Here is an 11,260-nt window from a genome sequence, read left to right as displayed (position 1 = left end):
CATGAATTTAGTCTTTTACCATATGGGAGAAGGTTTTGTCAGATTAAATGTAGGACTAACAAGTATAAATCAACGTTCGTTCCATCAGCAAATGTTGAATATTTCATATGGTACAGAAAAACCAAGGATTGATGCGTTGACTGATTGACTGATTAATTTATTTAATGTTAAATTAATTGACCAATTGATAATGATGATAATATTTGGTGTTGAGTTGCCACAAATGTAACGATTTGAAAATGAAATGAATATGTTTATGTTGTGAATATCGCACGCGTGAAAGAAAGAGAGGAAGAGAGAGAGAGAGAGAGAGAGAGAGAGAGAGAGAGAGGAGAGAGAGAGAGAGAGAGAGGAGAGAGAGAGAGAATAAGTAGGAGTGAAATATCTGTTCAATGTTATAGTTATCATATAACGTTATAACAAGTGTAACTAAATGACAAATTGCCACATTTATGGACAATAAAGATCTAAACTATTATTATTGTTAAACACATAGCATCCATGGCATGTAGATTTGCGTCACCGCCGATCCATATGGGTGAGGATTTCAAAAGAAGAAGAACGACCTTTTTTTCCTCTGGAAAACATTTCGAATTGAGAACTAACTTTTTCTTGGAAAAATTAACGTCATCGTCTCGAAATAGTCTCAGCCTCAGCCAGATATTTTTTATTGGGCAATGCCAAATGAAATTTCGATCGCCAATACCTTTTATTAAGGATATATTTGGCATCACGGAAAAAGATAATATTATGTTTCTTCAAGGGAATGACTTTGAAAAAAAAAAGAAAGACAACAATGAAAAGTGTTGTACCTTGTCTGTTTATATTTATTGGTTTTCAGTCGTCTAGGTTTTCGTGGATAGCTGTGTGCCGTTTACATTTTCCTTTTGTCTGGCAATGAAGAATGTTTTTATTTCATTTCCTACCTTACATTACATGATGTGTCAAAATCAAAATTAACAGTATTTTCTTATTTTCTTATCTGCACACTCCCCCACCCCTTTCCTATAAATGTTAGTGTCAATAAAAGTCGGTTTTAAACATTGTTCAGATTATCCTATTTTAGCGATCTATTAACTTCACGACTTTAGTCCCAGGAAAACAATCTGGCATCAGGTGGGCGTATTAACCACGTGATCGAATCGGCGGAAGTGACTAACATAAATTTACACTCGTCCTCTTTTCCGTGTCTCCACCATCTTGTTGAGCTGATATCCCAAATTCAGACTCTTATAATTAACGGAATTCAAGGACTTCGGCGAGTATTTACCTCAATATTTCACAGTTAGTACTATCTTAGTCTTAGCTTCGACACGTTTTATTTTCGTATTTTTATCTTCAGTTTAGGACGCCGTTTACTTGGGCTGCGGATATTCGATTCGAGTCTGAATATTATAGTCCCCTGTCCCTGTGTCTGTGTTGTGGCTGTGGACTACTGTGGTGACTCACACTCACACTCACCACAGTTCAGTGTGACTATGTATTCGGACTCAAATTCCAATGCCCATTTGCAGCCGAATAGACTTCCATGGCGGGAGGCCTTCCATAAGCTACTACATCCCAAGTATTCTTGTTCTTGTAGGGAGTTTGGGAGGGGGGGGAATTTTTTTATTTTCTTTAACGGACTGACTATTTTCACCGTACGGTGATAATAGCCTGACAGACTATTTTCACCGTATGTATTAGCCAGTCAGAAGCCAGGATACTAACTGTGACGTATGTGCCTCTGCATCCAGACCATTAGAATTCGACCCGACATAATTTTCTTCCTGCGTGCAGACCAGTTAAAAAAAAAAGTTTGCCGAGAACAAGGGAGGCCTCCCGAAAGCTCCTCGTTATCGCACTTCTTTCAATTTGTATTTTCACTTTGGACCTTTTGTCAGACGTTTATTTATTCAATTTGTCATCATATAGAACAAGCCTTGATAGATTTGTGAAAGTTGAAAATTTCATAATTTGACCATTGTTTTAATTCTTGGCCGCCATTTTGATTTGTGAGGTATTGAAAGGCAGTGCAAAGCAGTCCTAGGGTTGTTTTTTGTTTTGTTTTCCTATTAGGAGTAGTGAAAGATACTAGGTTGTATTTTTTCTTTGGAGCGAATATTTGGCATGATGAGCTTTCGGAAGGCCTCCCAAAGCTATAATAATACAGGCGGATTTATAATTGGTTAGTGTTACCGATGAAGCTTTCCAATTTCGTGGCGGCGATAGGGTCTCGAACCCGCGACCTTTCTGGTATAACAACAACACCTGGCCGGGGAGGGCGTGGCTCTACTGTATGAGTGTATGTAGCAAGGATAGGTCAAATTTTTAACTTGCAAATATGATAAAAGAAAGACTTTGATTAAAAAGCTTTTGTGGTACAAAGCATCTCATTTTTTAAATCATCAAAATCGGTCCATAAATAAAAAAGTTATGAACAGTTGAAATTTAGAATCGGGGCGCTTACATTGACATAAGCTTAATAGTAAATAATAGTGAAGCAGACGGTGTAAAAAAAGCTATGCTTTTCATGGAATTTAGCTCCAGAAAGGACAAATTTAAAGATAAAGGAATGAAAATCCACATCTTAAGGTAAAAATATGCGAGGAAACCGTTGGACATGTCAGATTGGCCGTTTAACGCAGTACAAGGGAGATAATTACATAATATTACATAATTTTTAAACATAGATTAGTCGTACTGGGTTGTATAGACACTGTTTCATTGTCCTGGGTGCAAATTAAAAACTATATTTATGTAAATTCACTGTATAAGTTGTTAATATGTTATTTAACTATAATATGTGACGTCAAAAAGACTGTTATTGAAAGCAAGGGAGATAATTCGACTCGACATAATAAGATTATATCATATCCGACATTAATTCTAGTCTCGACCCAAACCAAGAGAAAAAGTAGGAAAACAAACATACACTAAAAAACAATCGCAAGTAAACTGCAAGGTGCGGTATTAACTGCCCGGCTAATTCCAAGGGAGATAATTACCCAACGCTAGATAGTAAAAAATATTTAAAAAAAAAAAAAAAAAGAGAACAAACTTTTTTTTCGAGCAAATCAATGAAATGATGAATACAGTGAACATATTTCGAAAAAGATATGATGATGACGGGGTTATTTGGCCCAACACAGTGGGAATAATCTAATACACTGTTGAGAAACTCGTCACTTCGATAATACATCATTGCAATGTTTCAAAAAATATTTTCATTCACATAAAATGTGAACTTTACCTCTGACTCATATGTTATTCAGAAAATTGGAGTAAATGTTTCCTACCTGAAGGGATGTACTCGGATGACATGGAATGAGGGTGAAGAGAATTAAAAATAATCCGCCTTAAATTTAATGAAGGCATTCTTGATGGCATCATAACTGTTGACAATACTCCATGTCCTACAACTTTTTGTGTCCAGCTTGAAATTGGAGTAAAAAATAAAATTACGATGCACAGGGTGCCTATCTTTTCCATCTGGCCACTTCAAATCCCTTTTGTTTGAACACCAGTGACCAAAGTTAATGTCAAACATATCATCAGAATCTACTATGCCCTCCACAAGACCTGAAAGAAAATAAAATAAATGAAACAAATTAGAAAAAGCAAACATTTTAGTAATCTTGAAAATTAGAAATCAAGTAACAGCCAAAATGATATGTTCTGCGATTTTTACTCAGATTTAAGTTAAATATAACTCTCTAAATATTATTTTCATAAAATACAAAATAAATGTTTGTAGTACCTATACAAATAATCTACTTAAAATGACAAAAATGCAATGAGAGTTGAACGACAAGGAAGCGCAACACTTTCAAAGTCACAAAGTGTTTTGAAAATGTATGCAATATAACATTAATACAAGACTAAATAATATTTTAAAAATACATAAATATGTTTACGTTCTTGTTTATATTGCCATATACATATTTACATTTTGGAATAATGCTCCCTCGAAGAAGGCTGCATATCATTGAACTAAAAAAAAAAGATTGATTCGTAAGTATGCTTACCTGGATACCAGCCATCTGGATAAGCAACAGCAACCCAATCACCAACGGTAACATTTATATCTGGCATTCCTGCAACATCCTCGTCACTGTCGTCGTCTTCCTCTCCATCATCTGCTCTGTCCTTTGCCTTGGAGGTCTTTGATCAGGCTTAATTTTGTCGAGGGATTTCTTTAATTCTTCTTTAAACTGTGTCTGGTGTTGTTTGCGGAGCTCGGGGGCAAGTTTTCTGGCTTCTTTGAACAGTGAAGTCTTCTGCTCTGATTTCATTGAGCCCACCCATTTGATAATTTTTCCCTGCTACGCTTTAAGAGGTGGACCGTAGTGTGGTGATGCATGGTTGCAGAGGGACGCCGATGTTGACTGGAGTCAAGATCTCCAAAATTTCTCTCGCAGACCAAATTTGTAGCTGGCGCAAAGGACGTAGCTTCAATATCTTCAGATGTTAAAGGTTGTGTGATGTATGTGTTGAGTTGTCTGTTCATAAGTGTAAGGAATGAATGGATGAGGGTGCCGAGTACTGTTTCGAGTTGTGCATCTATTTCTTGGACTGACGGGATAATGTTGTAAAGTTGTGATTGCGACATGTAGCGTTGTAATGATGGAATTGATGTGTCTGTAACTATAGATTGTGGTGTCTGTGTTAAGTGTTGGAGATCAGAGTGCAGTTGCTTGATGATTGGTTGTATTTGGAGGTATGATAATTTTGATGTAACAAGGGTCCAAAAGGGGTCTGTGACTTTGATGTACATAATAGCAAGTGCCTTGATGATGACCATGAGATTTTCATCTTCCAGATCTTTTTGGAGTGCTTGCAGCTTTTTGTTTGGATTTTTTATGTTCTGTAGAATGTGTAAGAAATGTTGATGGTGATAAATAGTAGCTGCACTGGTATGGAATAAGGCGTTGAATCTATTGTCCTTATAATTTTTAATGAGGGACTGAATATTGTTTTCAAGACAATAAGCATTCCAGATGTCACGAACACCCAGATGATCTCCAACGGGGGCAAAAGCATTGCTGACAGAAATGCACAGACGAGGAGCAGCTTCAAACATTCTGTAGGTCTTGAATCCTGGATGACAATCCCGGCCCATCCGTCCATTTTCTGCGAGTTCGTTCTGGACACCCTTTAACACTTTTACACTTTCGTTGTGGAAGCCAAGCAAGACATGGGCCATGCAGAAAAAGTGTTTGAGCTTCGGAGCAGGAACTGAATTATTTCTAGTGATATTATCGTGCCATTGAGCAAAAATGGCATTACTTTTTTTTTCATTGGCAGCTCTATCGCTCATCGTATAATGGAGCTTAGAGAGGGAATCCTTGTCCTCCGCCTCAACTTCTTCCAATTTTTTAATGCTGTCAGTAGCAATTGCTTGGCCTGTCTCAGAAGCCACTGTTGAAAAACCTAGAGACAAAGTCTCCCCATTATCAAGACAGACAGCAGTATCCAGGATCTTGACTTTTCTTCTTGTGGTTCCGTCTTTATGCAGACCCCAGGATGAACTCTCCTTCATTCGTTGGCCAATATATTGCTTAGCAATGGCATGCCCTTCATCAGCAATTTTCTGACAGGTTGACTTGCTGGGGAGGTCATCATCACAAAATTGTACTCCAAAAACATGACTGGATACAGCCTTTATAACATCCCTGACTTTTCCTGTGGCCACCTCCAACCCAACCAATTCTAAGACACATGACCTCATTTCTGGTGTAAATGTGCCTTGTCCATTCCTTGTTGTGACTGTTAATTGCTCCTTTTTAACTTCTTCCAACTGGACTTCTAGAGCCTCCCTTTCCAGTGTTAAATTATTTATATCCTTCTTCAGGCCCGGACAAAGCTTGCAGCTTAAATTTTGAAGACGCCTAAACTTTTGTATGGTGGACTTGTAATGTGACACAATCTTTTGTTTATTGTGACATTTGGCCTTAAGGTCTCCAAGTGTTTGCTCCAAGTCTTTAACTTTTGAGGTGAGGGAGGCATTTTGGGTCTGAAGAGAGGCAAGTTGAGATTTCATGTCATCCCGTTCCAAACGGGCCATCTTGTGGCGGGCATCCCTTCTATCTACATTTGACGGTCCGTAGTGACCCATCTCCTTCCTTTTCTCCGACATCTCATCTCTCAGATTCAAAACAGTCCCTTCCAGAGAGGCGATATGTTTCTTCTTTTTATTGATCTCAAACGTCAGCGTGTTTGAATGCATTAATACATCTCTTTCACTTGGTAAGGCTGGCTCAGTCTGAGGTGGAGGCGGCTGCAGTTCTGAATTGATAAGAGGAGTCCATTTATCTAACTTGAACTCCTCTCTCTCCAACTGGACTATGTCATCTTGTCGCTTCCTTCGCCTTAAGTGCTCCCTTTTTTGACACAAGGCACTGACACAATCTAAGAAGACTTCACTGTTTGTACTGAGTCCAAAGGGAGAAAGCCAAGAGAGAAGAAGATTTGGTTCACTGCAATTGGACAGTTTTAGAAGCCTGTGTAATTCAATGATGACACCATTTGAAACAAAATCAATTTGAACTGAAGAGGGAACTCCTAGATTGGTCTTGTTTAAACCAATAGCTGAACAGTGTGGACCAATAAGGTTGGAATCAGCTGACTTTCTGGATTTGGGTGGCATGGTTTAAGTTTAAGTATAGCTGGAAAGGGGGGAGGGGGGGGGGGGGGGGGGGGGGAAGATAGAGAGAGAAACATTAAAAGCAATAAAATACGAAATGTGTAAGTCAACAAAGAATATCTTATATGGGGAGATTTAATTTAAAATAACTGGAATAGGGATTGATCATTTTTGATCTTTCATAAGCAGAATCTAATCTAAAACAAAACAATTAATTTCGATGTTTGACTGGTTTCTCCCGTGGCCTTGACACAGTGAAAATAATAGTGCCTGCCTAAGAATTTAATTTTCAAATAATTGAAAGTCAACGGTTTCTCAAGTGCACACTACTGTGATATAGTTTTATAAATCGCTGGCACTGGTCACTGTGGTGCAATTATTTATTTTTTAAATCCTGAGACTGAGATCGTAGAAGTAAAAAGTTCGTGATGAAATGAGGAGAGAGATATTGGCAATCTGCCTTCTTGAATGCATCCGTTGACTTATGAAAGATTGAGAAAGGACAATCTAGGCTCAAACTGATTCAATTATAAGCAAATTTAAGATATATAACAGTTTTTGGACAAACTTCATAAAATAAATAAATACAAATCAAAAACACGCACAAATTAATGGAGATGATACTACTACTACTACTACCCGCACATTCGTTCTCGCGAAGTACGAATAACAGCAATAACAATGAGAAAGAATAATTACATTCAATTACCTTGACGTCAAGAAATTAAATCGACTCAATATTTCAACAACTGTGTTTAGAATGCACAATTTTTTTTTAACTTCGTAAAACAATTAGACCAAAAAAGTTATCAAGAAAGGCAAGAAAATGTGACGGAGCGCTTTCAAGGTCCAAATACTATTAATAGAACTTTTAAGGTTCTGGACCAATGAGAAGCTCGATAACCGTCAACACAAAAGACGTCATTACACTCGATAAATGGACTCAGATTACACTTCGTAGTGAGCGCAGTCGGCCAGCGATTTTCAGAAAACATCAACACTCGTTTTAAAATTAAGGGGTCTAAAAATTAATAAATACTCATAAAAATTACATAGGAATAAACACTTACCTTTCTTCTATCGGGCTCAGGTAATCCTCAAGGCTCCTCAAGTGCGTGCTTCGAGTAAAACTTCTTCAACTTTACAAATTGACCGCGCAGCTCACATACGGGTTATCCGAAAAATAAAAACACCGGACAAAGGGCAAACTCTCTTCTGATTGGTCGCCAAATTTGAAAACAATGCGATGTCAAATAAATGAGCTGCAGCGGTTTAATTAAGTGCGGAGTTACAAAACCTCAACCACGGCCTTCGAACTTTATCGGTCGCGATCCGAAACGAACCATACTGTGTTCACAGAACGATAATTAAAAGAAATAAAAATAAAACACAGACATGTTATATACCATAAAAAAGAAAAATTAATTTAGCAACTAGACATGTCATTTATTATGAAATTGATGCATATGAGTCAGAGATATTGAGATTTTAATCCAATGAACCACATCGCGTTCGGCCATCCCCGCTTTGTCAATACATTAGCAGCGATCGTTTCTCCTTGCTAGTGTATGAGCTATTCACAAATCGAGAAAAAGTGATTTCAATCTCTATGTCTATCTTAGCCGCTACCCCCGACTTCTTGAGGTCATGGGTTCAACACAGACAAACGCCACAAAGTTTGTTAACTACCAAGATACCATTATCACCGTACGGTGAAAATAGTGTGTCAGGCTATTTTCACCGTACGGTGAAAATAGTGTGTCAGGCTATTTTCACCGTACGGTGAAAATCGTCCAAGATATTACCGTACGGTGAAAATAAGTCTCCCACACTATCACCGTACAGTGAATATAGCCTTCCACACCGTCATAGTGACTATAATCTCCCACACTTTTATCACCGTACACTGAATATAGCCTTCCGCACCATTATCACCGTACGGTGAAAATAGTCTCCCACACTATTATCACCGTACGGTGCAAATCGTCCACCAAGATATTACGGGACAGTGAAAAAAGTCTCCCACACTATTATCACCGTACGGTGCAAATCGTACACCAAGATATTATGAGACAGTGAAAAAAGTCTCCCACACTATTATCACCGTAAGGTGAAAATCGTATACCAAGATATGAGACAGTGAAAAAAGTCTCCAACACTATGATCACCATACGGTGAAAATCGTATACCAAGATATTATGAGACAGTGAAAAAAGTCTCCAACACTATTATCACCGTACGGTGAAAATAGCGGCTTCCATTTTTTATTATTATTGTTTTAATTATTGATAATGACATCAAATTGAAGCAACTGAAAATAACAATAATGGCATAGTAACTAAAGTAGTCTAAACCCCCTTTATTTGACAGAAAGACGAAATCAGAATTAAATTGCAAGTCCAGTTAGAAATTAAAAACAAAAGTCAAAGTGACTGTGATCTAAAGGAAAAGCTTTTCAAACAACATAACACGATGTCCACATAAAAATCAGGACGAAAAAAAAATATAGTGATAGTGTGAGACAGAGAAATCATCCTTCTACAGGCGGAAATAACACACAACAGTGAATGGAACTCACATGGACACCCAACAGGTTATTCAACATGAAAACAATTCACAACTACTACTCAATAGGTAAACAACAACAATCAGGAACACATTGATACACAACAAAAAGTACAGTCCCACACAGGCGTTAGGTGTCGCTCTGTGAGGGCAAAGTGTTACCTGTTAGGTTGTAGAGGCATCACTCAGAAATTTTAGCCCTGGTTTCACTGACTAGACAATCATAAGTTTACTATTGTGACAACAATGTTTTTTTGCCTCAGATTAATAATTATAATGATAATAATAATAATAATAGTAATAATAATAATAATGATAATGAAAATACTAATAATAATAATAATAAATAAAATTCCCTTTATTCATCCCATAGGGGAAATTTGTCTCTAGGGTCTTTTCCATGGGAAGTATGGAATAACCCAGGCATCAGCCGCAGTGCAGCACCGCAAATTAAGCTATTGCAAGCTGATGTGCCCAAGGCCACATAGCGCAGCTGTGGGTGATCGAACTCGGTACCTTTTGGGTACCTAAGCAAAAACTGTACCGTTGAGCCACGCTGCCCCTGTAATAATGAAAACTATGATAATGATAATAATAATAATAATAATAATAATAATAATAATAATAATAATACCTAATAATAATAATAATAATAATAATAATAATAATAATAATACCTAATAATAATAATAATAATAATAATAATAATAATAATAATAATAATAATAATAATAATAATAATAATAATGAAAACTATGATAATGATAATAATAATAATAATAATAATAATGATAATAATAATAATAATAATACCTAATAATAATAATAATAATAATAATAATAATAATAATAATACCTAATAATAATAATAATAATAATAGCTATTACAATAATGCTAAAACAGTTCACTCCACTTGATCGCACACTCTGCTTATCACTACACATTCCCGAAAAATTGAATTTTGTCTATATAATCACTCTGCTTAATCGCACACCTTATCCACTTAATCACACACCTTATCCACTTAATCACACACCTTATCCACTTAATCACACACCTTATCCACTTAATCGCACACCTTATCCACTTAATCACACACCTTATCCGCTTAATCGCACACCTTATCCACTTAATCGCACACCTTCTACGCTTAATCGCTTCACCTTGATTCCATCTTGATTATAGAAAAATATCTGAAAATACACAAAATGTATTGGAAATGTGTTTCTCATTGAACCATTTCTACACGTTAATATCGTATCACTCGTGAACAAAGCTTTCATCTCAACACCAATTCCACTGTCCCTCTGATCCCGACCAGGTCAGACAATCAATGCTTGTTAACTGACATCAAAGGATTACCTGACATGCGGACTGATTAACTCAGCACTCGCTGTGTCTGCATCACAAGGTGTGAAACATGGTGGCAGTCCACTCAATGCCATGTGTTTGTTTACATTGTCTGACCACTTGATTGCAATTCTCTACCTGTGCATTGTTTTCCTCTACTGGGCTGTGAACAAGAAGAAAGGATTACAGAGAGGACTCGCGTCTCATCTTTTGATTGGATCTTTACGGTCCATGTCCACATTGTTACACTCAAAAGGCAACTAACTGCCATATACTCAAGGCACGGCTTTCTCTCCATCAGAAGGCTGGCTTTCGAGATGGAAAGGTTGATAGAATGTCGTCTTTTAAATTAAATATGTCGAAAAACATGATGCTGATGTCTCTTATGTCAGCCGATGGAGTGATGAAGTTTTGAAACAACTTCTTCAGCAGTACGACTCAAATGACATTTACAACGCAGACAAAACAGGGCTTTACTACTGTCGATTCCCCGATACAGGCTTTTTCTTCAAGCAAGATGAGCTGAGTGGCGGAAAAAAAGATGAAAGAACAAATCACATGAATAAGAACAGAAATTTTTTAAAACAAACAACAAAAAACCCAAAAACGAACCAAAAGAAAAAGAAACAAGAACATGCCCTATTAATGAGTGTAATGTCTTGAACATGACAGTCCCAAACCCGTAAAAAACTCAGAGGGGAAGGTCCTACATGAGTGGC

The 11,260-nt window shown here is 37.0% G+C and overlaps 1 protein-coding gene across 8 annotated transcripts in view; it reads left to right on the top strand.

Moving 5' to 3' along the window:
- Positions 1-1,177: 1,177 nt before the first annotated feature.
- Positions 1,178-11,260, top strand: part of LOC144955876 (uncharacterized) — a 31,197-nt gene continuing 21,114 nt past the window's right edge. For all 8 annotated transcript variants that reach the window (XM_078886119.1, XM_078886118.1, XM_078886116.1 and 5 more), the window contains exon 1: positions 1,178-1,284. The gene's annotated coding sequence lies outside the window, so the exon portion shown is untranslated. The remainder of the gene's footprint in view (positions 1,285-11,260) is intronic.

This window comes from Berghia stephanieae, chromosome 10, assembly GCF_034508935.2.
Source record: "Berghia stephanieae isolate SIO BIC M18660-M18661 chromosome 10, UCSD_Bste_1.3, whole genome shotgun sequence".
Lineage (NCBI taxonomy): Eukaryota > Metazoa > Mollusca > Gastropoda > Nudibranchia > Aeolidiidae > Berghia > Berghia stephanieae.
This window is presented reverse-complemented; position numbering and strand designations above follow the sequence as displayed.